This window comes from Pelophylax lessonae (assembly GCF_965119305.1).
Source record: "Pelophylax lessonae genome assembly, chromosome: 2".
Lineage (NCBI taxonomy): Eukaryota > Metazoa > Chordata > Amphibia > Anura > Ranidae > Pelophylax > Pelophylax lessonae.
In genome coordinates, this window is record NC_138769.1 from 589,534,689 (window position 1) to 589,555,107 (window position 20,419).

Genomic DNA, 20,419 nt, shown 5'->3' on the forward strand with positions numbered 1-20,419 from the left:
GGTGTGGCTCCTGTCCCCTAGACAGACCAACAAAAGCACTGCATGGAATCTTTTAGCCTGACTTTTCGCATAGCCCCTGGAACGCTTAGGGAGCACAGCTGGTTCAGAGGACATTTCAACAGAAGAGACCATATAGGAAGAAGAAGAGGAGGGGGTGGTGCAGACAGATGTGGCAGAATCACCACCAGCTTTCTGGAGGCGTGGTGGCGGAACAAGCTCCAGCACTGAACCCTGTCCTGCATCCTTCCCAGATGCCAGCAGAGTTACCCAGTGCGCTGTGAAGGAAATGTAACCTCCCTGACCATGCCTGCTGGACCATGAGTCAGCAGTAATGTGAACCTTCCTGCTGACCGCTCTGTCCAACAAGGCCACAACATTGCCTTCCACATGATGGTACAGAGCTGGAATGGCCTTACATGAAACTACATTTATTTTTGGAACCTGCCACTCAGATGAAAAGGCAAGAGTTGTAGTGCTAGCAATTTGGCAAAGCTAGCATTTAGATCCTGAGCATGTGGATGGCTGGGACAGTATTTTTTTTTACGGTTCAGCAACTGGGGTAGTGAAATTTGCCTGCTGGTCAAATCAACAGGTGGTGCACTGCTAGCAGATTGGGTGCAAGTACCTGTGGCACCCATCGTTATATCATCAGTGCAGGTTTTTGAGAAGATTTGAAGTATAGTAGGGGTAGAGATCCCAGATGAAGAGGAAGGAGAAGTCTGCATTATTTTTATGATGTGGGTCTTTCAGGTGCTATTGCCAACAGACTGCATGGCAGGTTGTCACCTGTCTTGTCAAGCATGTGGTGCTCAAAAGGCTGGTGGTCTGGTCATGCTTGATCCGCTTCAGACAGATGTTGCAAACAGCAATGCTGCGGTCTACTGCACATGTGCTGAAAAAAGCCCACACTAAGGAACTTTTGGAAGTCAGCTGGAAGTGAGCAGCGCCCTGAACCTGAGGAGCTCTGTGGTGTGATGCAATAGGGTGGCTGCGCCTCCTCCTCCTCCTCACTTTCTTCCTCAATTCTCTCAGGCACCCAAGTACAGTCAGTGACCTCTTCCTCCCCTCCCTCCTCATCACTGGAGCAAACTTGGCAGTATGCTGCAGCTGGGGGAACCTGACTGCTGGTTTCTTGTCCTCATTGTCACCCCCTCTCTCTAGGCTCACGTTATTACCTTCCTCAACCTGCAAACCCACATCGGAGCATTCAAATTGCTGCGCCTCCTCCAGCATCATGTAACTGACTCTATGATCGATTAATTCAGGTGACTCCTCTGTGCATGATGGTGAGGCTAAGGAAGGTAGCTGTGGACAAGAAGCCTGTGGAATAGGCCGCTTTGGCAGCCACAGTGGTAGGCAAACTAGTATGAGCCTAGGTGACAGAGGATAAGGATGGCTTAGTTAACCACTACACCAACTGTTCTGCATGTTGTGCCTCAATAACATGGCAAGCATCGGAAAAAAGGACAAGGGTGCCCCGCCTGCAGAGGATGCACCATGTCCGCGATCACCACTTTTCACTGTGGACACAGAGGCTGCTTGCCTTCTTTTAGTGGCCTGTGAGTGTCTGCCTCTCCTTGTTGGCCTTTCAGATATGATGGGGATTTTTTTTTTGGGGGGGGGGGTTTATAATTTTTAATTTTAGATTATGGGATGAAAATATGGTGCTTGGGTGCAATACTTTTGTGCTTGGTGTAATGTAAACGTTTTTTTTATTTTTTTTTTAGGGGGATTTTCATAACTTTTTAATATAGAGTGTGGGAAGGGAATATGGTGCGGGAATATGGTGCTTGGGTGCAATACTTTGTGCTTGGTGCACTATAAACCGTTTTATTATAGTTTTTTTATTAAAGAAAAACTTAATAAAGCCAAAAAAAGAAAACCCCTACTGATGCAGAACGAATAGCACCTGCGAAGCAGAAGGGGACATCATTTATGCCCTAAATAATATTAGTGCTGCTGCACCACAAAAAAAAAAAGAAAACCCCTGCTGTAGTGCCATGGAAAAAATACACACTGCTTACGGAGAAGGAATAGCAGCTGCGACGCAGAAGGGGGGACAGCAACTATGTCCTAAATATTATTAGTGCTGCTGTGCCATGAAAAAAAAAAACACACTGCATGTGAAGAAAGAATAGCACCTGCAACGCTGAAGGCGGGACAGCAATTATGCCCTAAATATTATAAGAGCTGCTGCGCCATAAAAAAAATCACTGCTGATGCAGAAAGAATAGCACCTGTGATGCAGAAGGGGGGACAGCAATTATGCCCTAAATATTATAAGAGCTGCTGCGCCATAAAAAAAAAATCACTGCTGATGCAGAAGGAATAAAACCTGCGACACAGAAGGGGGAGTACAAATATTGCAGCAACAGAAACTGATGCTGCAAAAAAAAAAGATTGAAAGAAAAAAAAAATATATCAATGAAAAAAAAACAAAAAAACATGATCAGTGGGGTGACACAGAAGTGTTGTATACACCATCACTTCAGTGGTACCACTACACTGTGTTACACAAGGATCAGCACAGCACTACACTGACAGCACTACACTGTGTTACACAAGAATCAGCACAGCACTACACTACACTGACTGCACTACACTGAGTTACACAAGAATCAGCCCTACACTGCACTGCACTGACTGCAGTAAACTGACTAAAAGCACAATTTACTAACTACCTGCCTAATCTCCACTCCCAACACACTACACAGGGCTGCTGTGTAAGCAGCCTTATATAGTGTGGGGCGTATACTTAGCCGCTGAGCCAAGATTGGCTAAAGGCACCCTGCCTTTGACGAATCATGGCTCTGACAGGACACTGTGCTGTGATTGGCCAAATCGTACAGGTCATGTGCATTGTTTGGTCAATCGCAAGCACTTAATGCACTGCAATCGCACAGTGCATTATGGGGCGCTCTTCGGTGGGCGAACTTCCCGCTGAGTGCCCCGGGTGTTTGTGTGTTCATCCGATGTTCGAGACATTCGACTCAAACATAAAGCCCATCATTGGGTGAAGGTGTTCTGAAGTTCACAGAGGAAAAACTGAGCAGGGCAGAGTGCACAGAAACTTGCAAGCTTACTATATTTCTGGCAGGCTTACCAGGTATATTTTTAAAGTTATTGAACACCCATAACAAAACATTTCTAATGGTATATTTAACAGTAAGTTCACTGTTGGGGTTTGACACTTCTCATTTTAGAAGTATAAGTTTTTCAGTAACTGCCATCCATCTTGATCCTCCGTGTTGATTGACCATGCTGTCACTAATCTCCCAGACTTGTATTTTCTTTGCTAGTGGAGCAAACAAGCCCAGCCTGTAGTGATATCACTTTCTCCTTCCCTTGCTAGTCACATTCTTCCTGCTGAATTTCCTGAGAAAAGTGCTCAAACTCTTGGTTAACATGTGCTTAATGTATATATCACTCAAATCCCCATCAAATGGGCGGTCATTTAGAAAGTGTACAAAGACGTTTTAGTCTCTTTTTAAAACTGGAATATATCCCAATTTCTCTAGGATTCTAGCTACTGACCTCGGAACTTAAGAAGAGAAGTTTTCACACAGGACATTTGGAATTACTCCAACCTTCCCAACTACTATATAATTAGGCCACACTCTACCATGCATTACTATGCATTACTATGCCATGTCCATTAAGGCAGCCATACTTGTTAACAAATAAAGGTAGTGTCTCTCTATGCCCTATGTTCTAATATCTTGTCGATTTGTTGTTACTGTTTATTTAAAATGATAAAGTGTTTTATTAAAAAGTTATTCCCAAAATGTTCTTTCTTTAACCACTTTAGGACTGCTCACTATGCTGCTACTGCGGCACAGTGGCAGCCCTGTGTCCAGCGACGTAGACCTGGACTACTAGCTGTCTCGCCGGCGTACCGCCAGAGGCTCGCTCCCGCTGTGTTTAAACACAGCGGGAGTCGGGCCGGAGGAGAAGAGGCGGTTATCACCGCCTCTCTTCCACGATTGTCGGGGAAAGTGTGAGAAGATCCACCCGCTTATGTAAACAAAGCGGGCGGATCTTCTCTGTGACAAGACAGGGAGAGATCACAGGATTCAGCATAGCTGAACCTGCGATCTCTGTCTCTGTCAGAGAATCCCCTCCCCCCACACACGTCAGTAAGCATGAGGCATACATTTAACCCCTTGATCACCAACAGTGTTAACCCCTTCCCTGCCAATGTCATTATTACAGTAATTGTGCATATTTTTAGCACTGATTACTGTAGTAATGTCACTGGTCCCCCCCAAAAGTGTCCAAAATTTCAGTTAGGGGTCCGATCTGTCCGCTGCAATGTCGCAGTCCCGCAAAAAAATCGCAGATCGCCGCCATTACTAGTAAAAAAAATAAATAAATAAAAATGACAAATCTTTCCCGTAGTTAGTAAACGCGATAACGTTTGCGCAAACCAATCAAAATACGCTTATTGCAATTTTTTTACCAAAAATATGTAGCAGAAAACAAATGGCCTAAAATGTTAGAAAATTTTGATTTATACATTTTTTTGGGGAATGTTATATAGCAGAATGTGAAAAATATTGTTTCTTTTTCAAAATTGTTGCTCTTTTTTTAAAAAATTAGAAATCGCAAAGGTGATCAAATACCACCAAAAGAAAGCTCTATTTGTGGGGGGAAAAAAAGATGAAAATTTAATTTGAGTACAGCGTCGCACGACTGTGCAATTGTTTGTTAAAATAACGCAGTGCCGAATCGCAAAATATGGCCTAGTCATGAAGGGGGTAAAATCTTCCGGTCTTAAAGTGGATAAAAATACGCTCATTGAGAATTTTTTTGTCAAAGACATGTAGCTTAAATACATTTTTGGCCTAAATATATGACAAAAATTGAATGTATTGGATATTTTTTAACAGCACAATTGTAAGTTAAAGTCGCGCAGTGCCAAGTTGAAAAAAGTGGCCTGGTCATTAAGCAGCCAAATCTTCCGGGGCTAAAGTGGTTAAAGATGACCTCCAGTTAGATGGGAGCTATCTACATACCCTTTATAGGAGCTGTTTTATCTGCCAAAGTCCTAAAATTTACCCAGGCTGTTCCTCTTCTACAGCCAAGCAACAAAGTTTAGTAATCCCTCTGCTCGCATGACAATGAATAGGCAGCAAATGACAGATTATGTCTTTTCTTTCTCCATGCAGCAAGTTTCATTGACTCAGAAATCTTTGATTCTTTCTTTCAGTCTTGCTATGCATAGGATTACAGGAGGCCAATATCAAAAAAGATACTTCAGTTGGGTACACACTGTGAGCTTTCTTTGGCCATTTACCAGTTGACTGAACGAAAAAATGCAAGTGATGTGGATGCAGCAATCTCCACCACTGTGCTATTGTATTTTGACAGCGAGGATTCCTCCCCTGTCATATTTCACTGATCAGCCATTTGGTTTCAATGGCTGAGTGAATGCTGGTTTTACAAAAGGAGTGTTCAACAGAAGCCAATGTAGACAGGTGACTGGCGCAAAAAAGGAGAATGATAGAAACATTGGCTGCAGCTGCTCTCTGTAGCCGCTGCCCTGTAGTGCTAAACTGGTTAACAGCCCTATCAGAAAGAGGAGGGAGCTGCTAAGCAAGAAGAGTTTAATATGTCTCACCTGCCAACAGGTTAGGCACCGGCAAAAAGACTTCACAAATAAAGGTAACACTTATGTGATCAGCAATTTCCACACACACAGCTGTTCTTCAGAATACATTATGTATTGCCTTTCAAGCCTATGTGGCCTTTTTATATGTAGGGAGAACCATCAGGACCCTGATGAAAGAGGTTAGGGGAGAATAGTCGCTTTGTTGAGGATGGAATCACCAAACGCAGTGTCCCCATTTTCTAGAGTTTCACCAAAAAATCTTTCTCAAGTCTGGTGATCTGGGTCATTTAATCTATATCCAGGATGTTCCCCACAGCTTAGCGCTTCAAACGTCTGCCAATGAAAAACATTTTGGATTTATATCCCTAGATATTCTGACCCCTGGTGGCCTTAATGAATAGATATTATTTTTATTATCACTATTATCACTATTTTTTAAAATTTTTATATTTATTTTTATTTTTATCTCACATAAAATGTTCTTCATCAAGCTGCATGTGTAACACTGTTTTTCTTGATCAAATGTATATCCATACACAGGACACATGCTAAACAGATGTATCCTATCGGTCAATCTCCAGATTAACCTATTAATTACCTCACACCAAAAACCAATCTAAATTATCGGCACCTAAGCTATCTACAAACGAATGCATTACAGCTACTTGTTTGCACTTATTACTAAAAAGTAACAATGTTAGCACATAATACTGCAATGTAGCAAAAGTAGTTAAAAAATAGTTGAAAAAATAATAAACGCAAGGACAAGTGAGAACCAACCCCCATCACTCTACATCTAAATATACAGTATCTCACAAAAGTGAGTACACCCCTAACATATTTTAAATATTTTCTTATATCTTTTCATGTGACAACACTGAAGAAATTACACTTTGCTACAATGTAAAGTAGTGAGTGTACAACAGTGTAAATTTGCTGTCCCTTCAAAATAACTCAACACACAGCCATTAATGTCTAAGCGCTGACAGCAAAAGTGAGTACACCCCTAAGTGAAAATGTCCAAATTGGGCCCAAAGTGTCAATATTTTGTGTGGCCACCATTATTTTACAGCACTGCCTTAAACCTCTTGGGCATGGAGTTCACCAGTGCTTCACAGTTTGCTACTGGAGTCCTCTTCCACTCCTCCATGATGACATCACAGAGCTGGTGGATGTTAGAGACCTTGCGCTCCTCCACCTTCCATTTGAGGATGCCCCACAGATGCTTAATAGGGTTTAGATCTGGAGACATGCTTGGCCAGTCCATCACCTTTACCCTCAGCTTCTTTAGCCAGGCAATGGTCATCTTGGAGGTGTGTTTGGGGTCGTTACTGCCCTGCAGGCCAGTCTCCGAAGGGAGGGGATCATGCTCTGCTTCAGTATGTCACAGTACATGTTGGCATTCATGGTTCCCTCAATGAACTGTAGCTCCCCAGTGGTGGCAGCACTAATGCAGCCCCAGACCATGACACTCCCAGCACCATGCTTGACTGTAGGCAAGACACACTTGTCTTTGTACTCCTCACCTGGTTGCCACCATACACACTTGACACCATCTGAACCAAATACGTTTATCTTGGTCTCATTAGACCACAGGACATGGTTCCAGTAATCCATGTCCTTAGTCTGCTTGTCTTCAGCAAACTGTTTGCGGGCTTTCTTGTGCATCATCTTTAGAAGAGGCTTTTTCTGGGACTACAGCCATGCAGACCAATTTGAGGTAGTGTGCAATGTATGGTCTGAGCACTGACAGGCTTACACCCCCACCCCTTCAACCTCTGCAGCAAGGCTGGCAGCACTCATACGTCTATTTCCCAAAGACAATCTCTGGATATGACCCTGAGCATGTGCACTAAACTTCTATGATCGACCATGGCAAGGCCTGTTTTGAGTGTAACCTGTCCTGTTAAATCGCTGTATGGTCTTGGCCACCGTGCTGCAGCTCAGTTTCAGGGTCTTGGCAATCTTCTTATACCTTAGTCCATCTTTATACAAAGCAACAATCCTTTTTTTCAGATCCTCAGAGAATCTTTGCTATGAGGTGCCATGTTGAAATTCCAGTGACCAGTATGAGAGAGTGAGAGCGACAACACCAAATTTAACACACCTGCTCCCCATTCACACCTGAGACCTTGCTAACAAGTCACATGACACTGGGGAGGGAAAAAGGCTAATTTGGACATTTTCACTTAGGGGTGTACTCACTTTTGTTGCCAGCAGTTTATACAACAATGGCTGTATATTAACTCATTTTGAGGGGACAGCAAATTTACACTGTTATACAAGTTGTACAATCACTACTTCACATTGTAGCAAAGTGTCATTAATTCAGCGTTGTCACATGAAAAGTTAAAATAAAATATTTACAAAAATGAGAGGGGTGCACTCACTTTTGTAAGATACTGTACATAATCAAGAATGAGTAATGCATTAAATATACTATACATTGTAAGATGTCATATTTAAAACAGGTGCAAATCATGCTACCTAGCCAGATCACGTGGATGTAATGAATTTACTTGATTTATTCACCAAACCTCCCTTTGTGTTAATTTAGGAATCCTGTCACCTTCCCTTTTATTGTATTTATATAATGTGGTGTTATATAGACCTGGTTTTAAGTTTTATTAGGACAGAGATATTTTCTGTGCTGTTCAATCAAAAACATAATTTTTTACTTACCTTTTCTACATTTTTTAAAAATAACTAATAAGCCTACAATTAGATTTGATGTGCTAAAGCCAATAGCAAATGCATGTTTGGTGGCACCAAATATCAAGCACTGGCTTTTGGTCATTGGTTGAGGATTACACCAAGGCTTGGTCTACAAAAGAAAACAGTTTGCAATTTGACAGCTCTATTTGTTAACACTGCCCAAAATTAAGATGGCCACCCAAATCACCCAGGGCAGCAGCATCCAAACAGGCAGCTGTTCTCCTGATAACACCTATAGAGACCTCAGAGGAACAAAAGTTCCTCCTATCCTCCACACTCTCTGCATGTCGGAAACTGTCACAGCATTGCCTGTGCAAGGAGGCTACACTACACATGCCTACAGATGCATGTATTGCATGAACATTAAACATTCACATAAGCATAAGTTGGCAAAATGTCAATTTGAATTTTTTTGATAAAAATACCTGTAAAAATGGTGTGTGTGTGTGTGTATGTTGGGGGCAAAAAAGGCTGAAGTGCATGCTATACTTAATGTCAAACTGTACCACGTTACAAAATTATTTAATTATACGCAGACCTTTATTTACTAAAGCAAAGATAACCTTGCAAAGCGAATGAACATTAGCAACCAATCTCCAAACTCTAACTGCTCAATACGATTGAAAACTGATCGATTATTGTTGTCTGTGGATTACTATTCTGTATATTTCTTCACCCTGCAAAATATTCATACAGTATGTATTACCATGAAATTTCCTTTTTAGAATATCAAAAATTAGGAAAACAAAATGTAATTGATTAAATTCTGAGCCTATAAACATTCACACTTTTTAAAAAAGAATGTTTAAAAACCTCTTGCATTAGGTAGTGCTGACAGATAAGGCAAAAGGCTCAAATGACACTTGAAAATATGTTAGGAATGTTGGCTATGACATCACTGGATGCTCTCCTTTGTGTGAGTCCACTGAACTGAATCCATTTGATTTTCGGGATAGTTAAAGTTGTTCTAAAGCCGAAAATTTGTTTACCCACTTGCATTCCCTGCATTAAGGTAAAAAATGTTTAGGTAACAGTATCACCCCCTCAACCCTCCTTATACTTACCTGAATCCTAGCTCGATTCAGCGACTGTGCCTGTCTGTAGCTGCTCTCCCCTCTCTCACAGGCTTTGCTGAGGTAGCAGGAACCATTGGCTCCTGCTGCTGTCAGACAAATCCTGTGACAAACCAATTGGAGGCGGAGCTGAGCTGTGTTTCTATAGATGCAAGCAACCCATCTCGAGAGGATTGGGCCCGTAATGATATCATGATTGTTATTTTAAAAAATGACTTTACAATCACTTTAAGAGCGATAAAAGCCTCTAACAGCATTTGATACTTGTACATCATATTGGTATGCATTATAGCAATAGTATACTATTCCGTTTGTCTATGAATTTAGTTTATTTTCCTATTTACATTCTACCAGCACACCTACTTACCACAGGCTCTTAAAGGATATATACCCCAAAAAATGTAAGTTTGAGACTGTCTGGTTGGATCAGCACCCAGCTTCTCATAGCTCTTTTATATTCCAAGAGTGAGACCACCCCACCATAATTCCTGACTCTGTTACTGTGATTTGAGTTTTGGGTGTTCCTGCCAACCTTTGCATTTGCCAGCTTTGCATGTGCCAGCTACTCCCATTGCATTCTCACTGCACCAGTGGGACATGCTGTTCACCAACTTGTGAGATATATATATTAAAAAAAAAAAAACCCAGAAGAAAGTAGTGGGGAGAGAGAGAGAAAAGGCTAAGACCAAATGTGATCTCCTTAAAAAAGCTGCTGGTAAATCTATGCCAAAAGAGATTATTAGATGTAGCCAGGTGCAAGGCTACAGAAATATGGAGAAGGAGACTTTGCCTTTTATTCTTCTCTCCCTCTACTGGGATACTGATGTTATGCTGTACCATTCTCCTCTGGCCAGCAGGGGGAAAGCAAAGCAAAGCCATAGACTTCTATGTAGAGTGCTGAGAATTCATGGAGTTGTACTTTTGAGATGGCAGCCATATTATGGGATCCATGGACGCTTTGGACTACAGAATCACAATGGACACTGTGCAGTAGGAGGAGTGACGAGAGGATTTTTTTAAACTACCGGGGAAAGTTCTTGCTCTTGGTGCAAGAGAGGGGGAGCAGAGCACCTCTATCTGAGTATTCACCTGCCAGTGGGGATTCAGGCCTGAGACTGAGAGTGAGGACACCCAGCAGCAGCATAGGACCGCCCCAGCTGACCGCGTACTTCAGGATGCTCGGGGTTTGAGCATCCCACACCCCCCCACACACTGCAATAGCATCTCTCTGTGGCTGCAGGCATTTCTCTCCTCACAGACTGCATCTATAAGCACTCAGACCGGACTACAGTCGCCTCCTCCATGGCTCTGGCATTTCAAGTACACAGACCAGGAGGAAGACAGGGGGAGGAGGAGGAAGGACACCACTCTACAGAATTTGTACATTTAACTGTACATTTATTTTCTCCATCAGCACATCCTCCCACAATTATTACCTCATGTATCTCTTGACCCTCCCTCTTAGATTGTAAGCTCTAACAAGCAGGGCCCCCAATTCCTACTGTATTAAAGTGTATTGTAGTTGTACTGTCTACCCTCAAGTTGTAAATCACTGAGTAAACTGTCGGCACTATATAAATCCTGTATAATAATAATAACAATAATAATGAGACCAAAAAGAAAAAGGGGCTTGTTCACTGAACTGACTGGCATTTCGTGAGACACCCAATTTGGGACTTTAAAGGTGAATAGGGTTGGCACAGACAGATAAGACTCAATTGTATAAAAACATATTTATTATAGTAAAAATAAAATTGGTGCAAACATGTACATTGTAAAGTTGAATGCATACATAATACATTGGAGAGATGATGTCTCATAAACAGAAGAGGGATATATAAACAGTGGGGTCCTACATGTTTCGCCAGATAACTGGCTTCTTCAGGGACCACATGGTGTTTCACCTCTTATCACAATTCTATGCATTAACAGAAAAAAAGGGAATATTAGTTTACGACCATAACATACATATAAACAGATTAATTTCGGTTTGAATTCAACGTATGTATGTATTAAAGTGCTTAACACTTACCAACATACAAAAGCTGGGAGTAAACATTCAGCTGTATTGCACCATAGGTCATGTATACCCAGGAGGTGCTACGCCATCCTTGGGGTCTCCGGGGGACACTGAGCAAGAAATGTCATGGAAAGCCAAGCCAATACTGGATCGGACCAAGACCGAGGGTAATTAGGCAGATATAACTGATCCAGGTATTTGACAAAGAAAGCGTCCCAGCCTCTAAAAAGAGAACATGGAGGAATGCTGTTGAATCTGGGTAATATAAACACTAATAAGAGCAGGTGAGGGAGTGAAGTAACCATGTAAAACCCAAGAAAAGTGAGTGGGTGTATGACCAGTGGAGACCATTTTTTCTTTTCTTTTTTTTTTTCTTTTTTTCTTTTCTTTTCTTTTTTTTTTTTCTTTTCTTTTCTCTTTGTCACTGTTCATCTATTATGGCCAAATGGTCTCCACTTGTCATACACCCACTCACTTTTCTTGGGTTTTACATGGTTACTTCACTCCCTTTACCTGCTCTTATTAGTGTTTATGTGTTTATATTACCCAGATTCAGCAGCATTCCTCCATGTTCTCTTTTTAGAGGCTGGGACGCTTTCTTTGTCAAATACCTGGATCAGTTATATCTGCCTAATTACCCTCGGTCTTGGTCCGATCCAGTATTGGCTTGGCTTTCCATGACATTTCTTGCTCAGTGTCCCCCGGAGACCCCAAGGATGGCGTAGCACCTCCCGGGTATACATGACCTATGGTGCAATACAGCTGAATGTTTACTCCCAGCTTTTGTATGTTGGTAAGTGTTAAGCACTTTAATACATACATACGTTGAATTCAAACCGAAATTAATCTGTTTATATGTATGTTATGGTCGTAAACTAATATTCCCTTTTTTTCTGTTAATGCATAGAATTGTGATAAGAGGTGAAACACCATGTGGTCCCTGAAGAAGCCAGTTATCTGGCGAAACATGTAGGACCCCACTGTTTATATATCCCTCTTCTGTTTATGAGACATCATCTCTCCAATGTATTATGTATGCATTCAACAATACAATGTACATGTTTGCACCAATTTTATTTTTACTATAATAAATATGTTTTTATACAATTGAGTCTTATCTGTCTGTGCCAACCCTATTCACCTTTAAAGTCCCAAATTGGGTGTCTCACGAATTGCCAGTCAGTTCAGTGAACAAGCCCCTTTTTCTTTTTGGTCTCAATATATGAGGGATGTGGTGTTAATGGTTGGCCATGGTACCCCGTTGCACATCATCTAAAACTTTTTGCATGGAATAACAATAATAATATTAATAATAATAATAATAATTTGCCCAGGGATGAGGTCTGTAATAACAGGTTTATTAGAGTCTTGCAAAGTAGGGGTCATGGTGATTGGGAAGGTGGCAGTGGGGAGGGGGGCATGGAAGGTAACAATTATGCTGCCAGGAGTGATTTTATGGGATGTGGGGGTTAGAGGATATGTGCTAGGGAGTGATTTGTTTTGGGTTAGAGAGGACTTGTGCTAGAAGGAGGGGGGCGGATTTGAAGTTCAACCCCCCAGCACAATCCCTGTTCCCTCCTATAGCACCCCCTAGCACATATAGTCTAACCTCCCCAAAATCAAATATCCCATCCCGGCTCCCTCCATCCCCTGATCCCATCCCCACTCCATCCATCCCCTGATCCCATCCCTGCACCATCCGGCAGGAGAGCCGGCTACATATATCAGTCAGGGGGGGAGATGGCACACAGCTCAGACTGGACACCCCACCATTTCTATTCCGGCCTAGTCATCGGAGAACATCAGGCGGTGTGTGAGGGATGTGATCATACTGATCGCCCTGCAACTGTCCCGGAAAGATTGTTGGGTGGTACACAGCATAGAACTGGTACTGAACAGAGAGGAACCTGACCCCCGGGGTGTAGAGCTGTGAGCACCAGACAACCCACAACACTGAGGTGAGTCCCTAATACATCGCATCGACCTGCACTGTGATGTAACTGCTCTTTGCACCCTGTGTGTATAGAGACCTGGAGCTGAGACATCCTGGGTCCGATCACTGGAGGAGACCCTACTGCACTACATACTGCCAATTTACTGCCCTCTCCCCCCAGGACCCCTCTGTGTGTGTTTGTATATAGAAGAATCTTCAACAGACTGATCCTCGTCCCAGAATTGTGATATCCCTCATTGGGAGGAGGTATTTTCGCTAAAAAGGGTAAAATGGGGAGAATACTGCTTGCGGGGGAATTTTTCACTCTCCTGACCCCCACAATGTGCATTACACACCCCTGAACCCTACACTCTTTTTGCTTTCTACTCCAGATTCCTACTATGCATTACACACTCATGTCCCCTACATTCTGTGCATAACACTGCTGCCCCTACACTCTGTGCATTATGTACTCCTGGACCCCTGCATTCTGTACATTACTGGCCCCTGCTCTATGTGTTATGTACCTCTAAACCAAACACTGTCTATAGCTCTCTGTGTGGTACATACTCCTTGAACACATTGCATTACACACCCTGAACTACTGGTGGCAGGAGGGAGCAGCTGAGAGGAGGAGGGGGTTGGGACACTGATGTGAGGAGGGGCATGTTGCTGGTGGTGTGTGACAGAATGTAGTGGCTAAGTAATCACTCTCTCTTCTTCTCTCCCTGTAAGTGTACCATAAGGGGTTTAATAATGTACTAGTGGAAGGGACTCAGGAAGTGCTAAAAGGCCATGGGTTAGGGGGTGCAAATCATGTGCCTTGCCCTGGGTGCTGACAACCTATGCTATGCCACTGCTACATAGGCAAGTTGTATGTTTAATAGATTATTATTGTAGCCCATAGCGTCTGGGTATATATATATATATATATATATATATATATATATATATATATACAGGCTGGAGACAGAAGTACTGTATATTTATCTCCGTGTTGTTACCTTACATGCGCTATATCAGCTAATTATATGGTGTGCATGTTTAGTGGTCACCTGTATGTTAGTAGGTAAACCTGTTAATTGCAATATAGTTTATATGCAGCTTTTGTTATTTTAGTTAATCCTGTCCCTTCTGGTCTGGGATTTTATAGCTAGTTTTAGCTTAGTGCTCAATAACCAGTATAGGATAAAGCCAGGTTAGGCATCCGACGGCCACTTCTGGTAGAGTTCCACTTGCATTTCAGATTACAAACTTTTAGAGACTGAGACACAGAGTAGATAGGCTTACTTTAAGTTCCAGTGCCACACCACGGTTTAGGCTGTTGAAACTCTACATTCCAGGCTGGTTGGACAATGGCCGGAGGATCTACTTATCAGCTGCTGATCTTGTCTTCAGGTCTCCTATCACAAAGATAGACACCACATCGCGATCATCCTCAGGCACCCTGAACTTTGCTGCAACATTCATCTGGAGGTACCCTTATTACTAACTATATTTACCTAGGTATATGTGCACAATTCCACTAGGACTCTTGTTGGGCCCTTTGCTGATATCTTTTATTTAATTTATTTATTACAGGTACTTGTATAGCGCCATCAATTTACACAGCGCTTTACATATAAATTATACATTCAGTCCCTGCCCTTAAAGAGCTTACAATCTTAGATCCCTAACTCACATTAATACATACACTTACTAGGGACAATTTAGACAGGAGTGTGGGAAGAAAACTGAGTACCTGGAGGAAACCCACACAAGCACAGGGAGACAGGGAGAACATGTAAACTCCTTGTAGGCTGTGTCGTGGTTGGGATTCAAACCAAGGACCCTAGTGCTGCTACCTGTTTGTATATTGGATGTTTGTAATATTAAAAATCTTTAATATGGCTTGTATTATTTACATACTGGTGTGCATCTATATACTTATGGCTAATGTTATATGCTGGTTGGTTGCAGTAGTTGCTCTTTTGCCCATTATTTGATTAGATTACTGATGAATTTCCCAGGAAGGGAATTCCCCAGAGGTCCTGTCCTGGGTGGAGGCACTGCCAACTTTATTATTAATCACACTCTTCCACTGAGCAAAGGCTTTGGTTCTTTTATTTACCTACAGGTTTAGTACAATATTCTGTATGGTAAGGATCATTTCTCCTACCTGCCCCCCCCCCCCAATCCCGCAGAAAAGGGCTTTGACTGGGCAACATTTGTACCTTTTTCATGTTTTATCACCACTTGTCATAATTGTCAATTATTATCTTTGGTTATGTGCATTCTTCCCGTGCAACATCTAAATAAATTATACTCTTATAGCAAAATATACTGTTACCCATGCAAACGTTTTTTTTGACAGTCAGGGGTTTATTTAATAAAGCTGAAGAGTGCAAAATCAGGCTCACTTCTGCATAGAAACCAATCAGCTTCCAGGTTTCATTGCCAAAGCCTAAATGAACAAGCTTAGGAAAGAAGCTGATTGGCTACCATGCACAGTTGCACCTTAATCTGAGTGCACCAACTTTAATAAATCTCCCCCACAATGTCCTCGCAGCCCTCCAGCCTTGAAGGTTTTGGTACATATACCTTGCTTGCCAGGCTGGCGGAATTAAGGGGAATTTCAGGGGCATATTTAAAATTAAGCCAAAAAAAAAAAACACTAGCAAATTATCATGTGAATGTAAAAAGAAACATATATCTTGAAACCAGAGTAAGCAGAGTCAATTTCGAATACATCTACTGACCTGTACATTCAAGTACAGACATACCGAAACATACTGTACTGTATATATATTTACTGTACAAGGTAAAGGAAAATGTATGCATTTAATGCTCACCAGCTTTTGTTTACCACTCTTAGTTGGCCCTGAAGCATATTGCAGTATTGGCGCCATCAATTTCAAAGCAGTTTATTGTTGCACTCAAATGAAGCATTTGAGTGTCTGTTCATTTATTTATATAGATTGAACATTTTAAAATCAACGTATTAACGTTCTTTCTAACTGTGTTTATTGTATTTACTCTTTAATCAGCATGCTTATACTAACTAGGAATCCTTTATATGATGAATGTAGAGCATAAGGAGTTAATTATCTTTAATTGTGTTTAGAAATAATGTAAACTGCCTTTGCTTATTAAAAGATTACAATTGTGTATTTTTCCCACGCTCCATAGAGTTTTATTCATTTGTATATATCAATATGCATATGGATTTTTATAATGGTTTGTTCATCATGTGGCTTATTTATACATAAACTTCATAAGCAGCGTTAAAACAGTAGAGCAGAAAGATCCCTCACCAACTTCTGTGCAGAAGAACACTAATCCCCAAGGTGAGTATTTCTAACTGCTTACCAGAAAGTAAAAGACATGATGCATAACATCAAATCCTCTTCAATGGACCTGGGTTACTTCATATAAGGCAACACAGCTGTACGTCCACAAATTCATTCAAGAAGGAGGAAGACAAGGTAGCCGAAATCAAGCAAAAAAGGGAATAAAACTCATGGTGTAGTATTGATAAAATGATGAAAAAATCACAAATCCAGAGTCAATAAATGACATAAGATGAAGGAAAACCGTCACCAAATGACCGTGCAGGAAACACTCAGCACCACAGTGAGTCTAAATCTAAATAGGAATCTAAATGCCTATCAGAAAATCAAAGTAATAGGCAACATAACAGTGGACTCCTGACAGGCTAGGTATCCTCACATGGGATAATTTTGACTCATAGATAGAGTTGAGTGAACACCTGGATGTCCGGGTTCGGCGGGTCCGGCTGAACTTGAAAAAAAAGTCCAGGTTCGTGACCCGGACTTAACCCAAACTTTACCCCGATCCCAAACCCCATTAAAGTCAATGGAGACCCCAACTTTTGAGCACTAAAATGGCTCTAAAACAAACATGGAAAGGGCTAGAGGGCTGCAAATTGCAGCAAAATCATCTTAAGAGCATGGCAAGTGCTTTGCAAACAAATGTGGATAGGGAAATAACATAAAAACATAAAAATAAAAAATAATCATCTTGAATGATGTAGGAGGAGGACGAGGCCCATATGGAGTAGGAGGTTGAGGTGGCGGAGGATATGGCGGTGTAGGTGGAAGCGGCGGCGGCGGCGGCAGTGGAGGAGGAGGACGAGGTAGCCAACACTGGTTTTTGTTTTTAATTACATTTTTTTTAAATTAGGGTACACCCCAAAAGAGTAAGAAAAATCAAATCCAACATTGGGTGGGTAAGGCCAGTATACATGTCTATTCTGCACAAGGTACAGACAAGTCCTGTGGGATCCATGCCTGGTTCATTTTAATGAACGTGAACTTGTCCACATTGGCTCTGGACAGCGCGTCTACCAGCGTGCGCTTGTACTCACGCATCTTCCGATCACACTCCAGTGAGGGAATTAAGGACGGTACGTTGTCCTTGTAACAGGATCCAGCAGGATGGCCACCCAGTAATCAGCACAAGTTACTATGTGGGAAACTCGGTGGTCGTTGCGGAGACACTGCAGCATGTTATCGCTCATGTGTGCCAGGCTGCCCAGAGGCAACCAAAAGCTGTGCTCTGTGGGAGGTGTATCCTCTGTGTTCTCCGTATCCCCCCAGCCATGCATCAGTGATGGCCATGAGCTGGCCTGGGTGCCACCCTGCTGTGAACATGGTTCCATATCCTCCTCCATCTCCTCATCCTCGTCATCCTCCAGAACTGTGCCCCTGCTGGACAATTGTGTTTGTGGGTGCAGGAACCCACCCTCGGAGCCACTTGCGAATGACTGCCCTGAAAGCCTTGGAAATGATACCTCTTCATCCTCCTCCTCCTCATCCTGTGCCACATCCTCTTCCATCATCGCCCAAAGTGTTTTTTTCAAGAAGGCGTAGAAGTGGGATAGTTAAGCTGAGAACGGCGTCATCGGCACTGGCCATGTTGGTGGAGTACTCGAAACAGCGCAACAAGGCACACAGGTCTCCCATGGTGGCCCAGTTATTGGTGGTGAAGTGGTGCTGTTCTGCAGAGCGACTCACGCGTGCGTGCTGCAGCTGAAACTCCACTCTGGCCTGCTGCTGCTTGCACAGTCTGGCCAGCATGTGCAAGGTGGAGTTCCACCTTGTGGGTACGTCACATATGAGGCGCTGAGTGGGAAGGCCAAAGTTACGCTGTAGCGCTGACAGGCGAGCAGCAGGGTGAGAACGCCGAAAGTGGGCACAGACGGCATGCACTTTCTGCAGCAGCTCTGACATATTGGAGGTAATTTCTAAGAAACCCCTGCACCCCAAATTCAGCACATGTGCCAGGCAAGGGATGTGTGTCAAACCGGCTAGGCCCAGAGATGCTACGAGATTTCGCCCGTTATCGCACACCACCAGGCCGGGCTTGAGGCTCACTGGCAGCAACCACTCATTGGTCTGCTGTTCCATGCCCCTCCACAACTCATGCGTGGTGTGTGGTTTTTTTCCCCCAAACAGGCACGTTTTAAAACTGCCTGCTGTCGTTTACCCCTGGCTGTGCTGAAGTTGGTGGTGAAGGTGTTATGCTGACCGGAAGAGGAGGCGGTAGAGGGTGAGGAAGCGGAATAGGAGGAGTTAGGAACAGGAGACAAATTGAAGTGCCCTGCAATCCTCCGTGGTGGAAGGACATGCGCCAAACTGCTATCCGCCTCAGGCCCAGCAGCCACTGCATTTACCCAGTGTGCTGTTAGGGAGATATATAACGTCCCTGACCGTGCTTACTGGTCCATGTATCCGTAGTTAGGTGGACCTTACCACAGATGGCGTTGCACAGTGCACACCTGATTTTATCACCCACTTGCTTGTGCAGGGAAGGGATGGCTTGCCTGAAAAAGTAGTGGTGGCTGGGCACGATGTACTGTGGGACAGCCACCGCCATAAGGCTTTAAAAACTCTGCGTCTCCTCCAGCCGGAATGACAGCATTTCAAAGGCCAGGAATTTTGAAATGCTGGCATTCAGGGCCAGGGTTTGCGGGTGGGTAGGGGGGTACTTCCTCTTCCGCTCCAGTGTTTAACGCTTCCACGGGACATTGTGGAGATGGTTGTTGGTGACCCAGGTGGTGGTGTTGCTGGTGGATCCTCTGTTTGCGGGGTGGCGGGTGCCACTGTCACTACAGAGGTGGGTGAAGAGGCCGAGACTGCAGCAGCAGAAGAGGAAGCAGGAGGAGCCAGAGACCTTTCTTGGTTTTTGAGGTGTGCACTCCACTGCAGCTCGTGCTTTGCACTTTGCTGCCTGGTCATGCAGGTTGTGTTTAGGTTGAGAAGGTTTATGCCTCGCTTCAGGCTCTGATTGCACAGCGTGCAAACCACTCGTGTCCTGTCATCGTCAGGTGCCAACTCTGACCTTACAGCAGAAGACAGGGTGGGAGACAATGTGAAGGAACTGGCGGCACTGTCAGCAACCCAATCTACTATCGCCTGTACTTGTTCTGGCCTCAAAATTTGTAGAGGCACATTAGGCCCTGCCAAATCCTGCTGCAGGTTCTGTCGCCTACTCGCAGCTGAGAAAGGTGTTTCACCTGTGCGTGTAGCTGGCACAGATTGACCACGTCCTCACCTTGCAACAGGAGCTCCACCAGCAACACCATGACCCAGGCCACGTCCCTTATTTGACCTTATCCTCATATTTAGCGAATTTTAGATCTTCCCCTAAATGGGTTTTTATTGATAAGCGGAATACAACAGTATGCAAAGGGTGTATCTCACTGTACAATATGCAGACTAGGCCGCAATTAATTTTGCATCCCCTAAATGGGTTTTTATTGTAAAGCGGAATACAACAGTATGCAATGGGTGTATCCCACTGTAACATATGCAGACTAGGCCGCAATTAACTTTTTATCCCCTAAATGGGTTTTTATTGCAAAGCGGAATACAACTGTATGCAATGGGTGTATCTCACTGTAACATATGCAGACTAGGCCGCAATTAACTTTTTATCCCCTAAATGAGTTTTTATTGCAAAGCAGAATACAACAGTATGCAATGGGTGTATCTCACTGTAACATATGCAGACTAGGCCCCAATAACTTTTTTTTCCCCCTAAATGGGTTTTTATAACAATGCGCA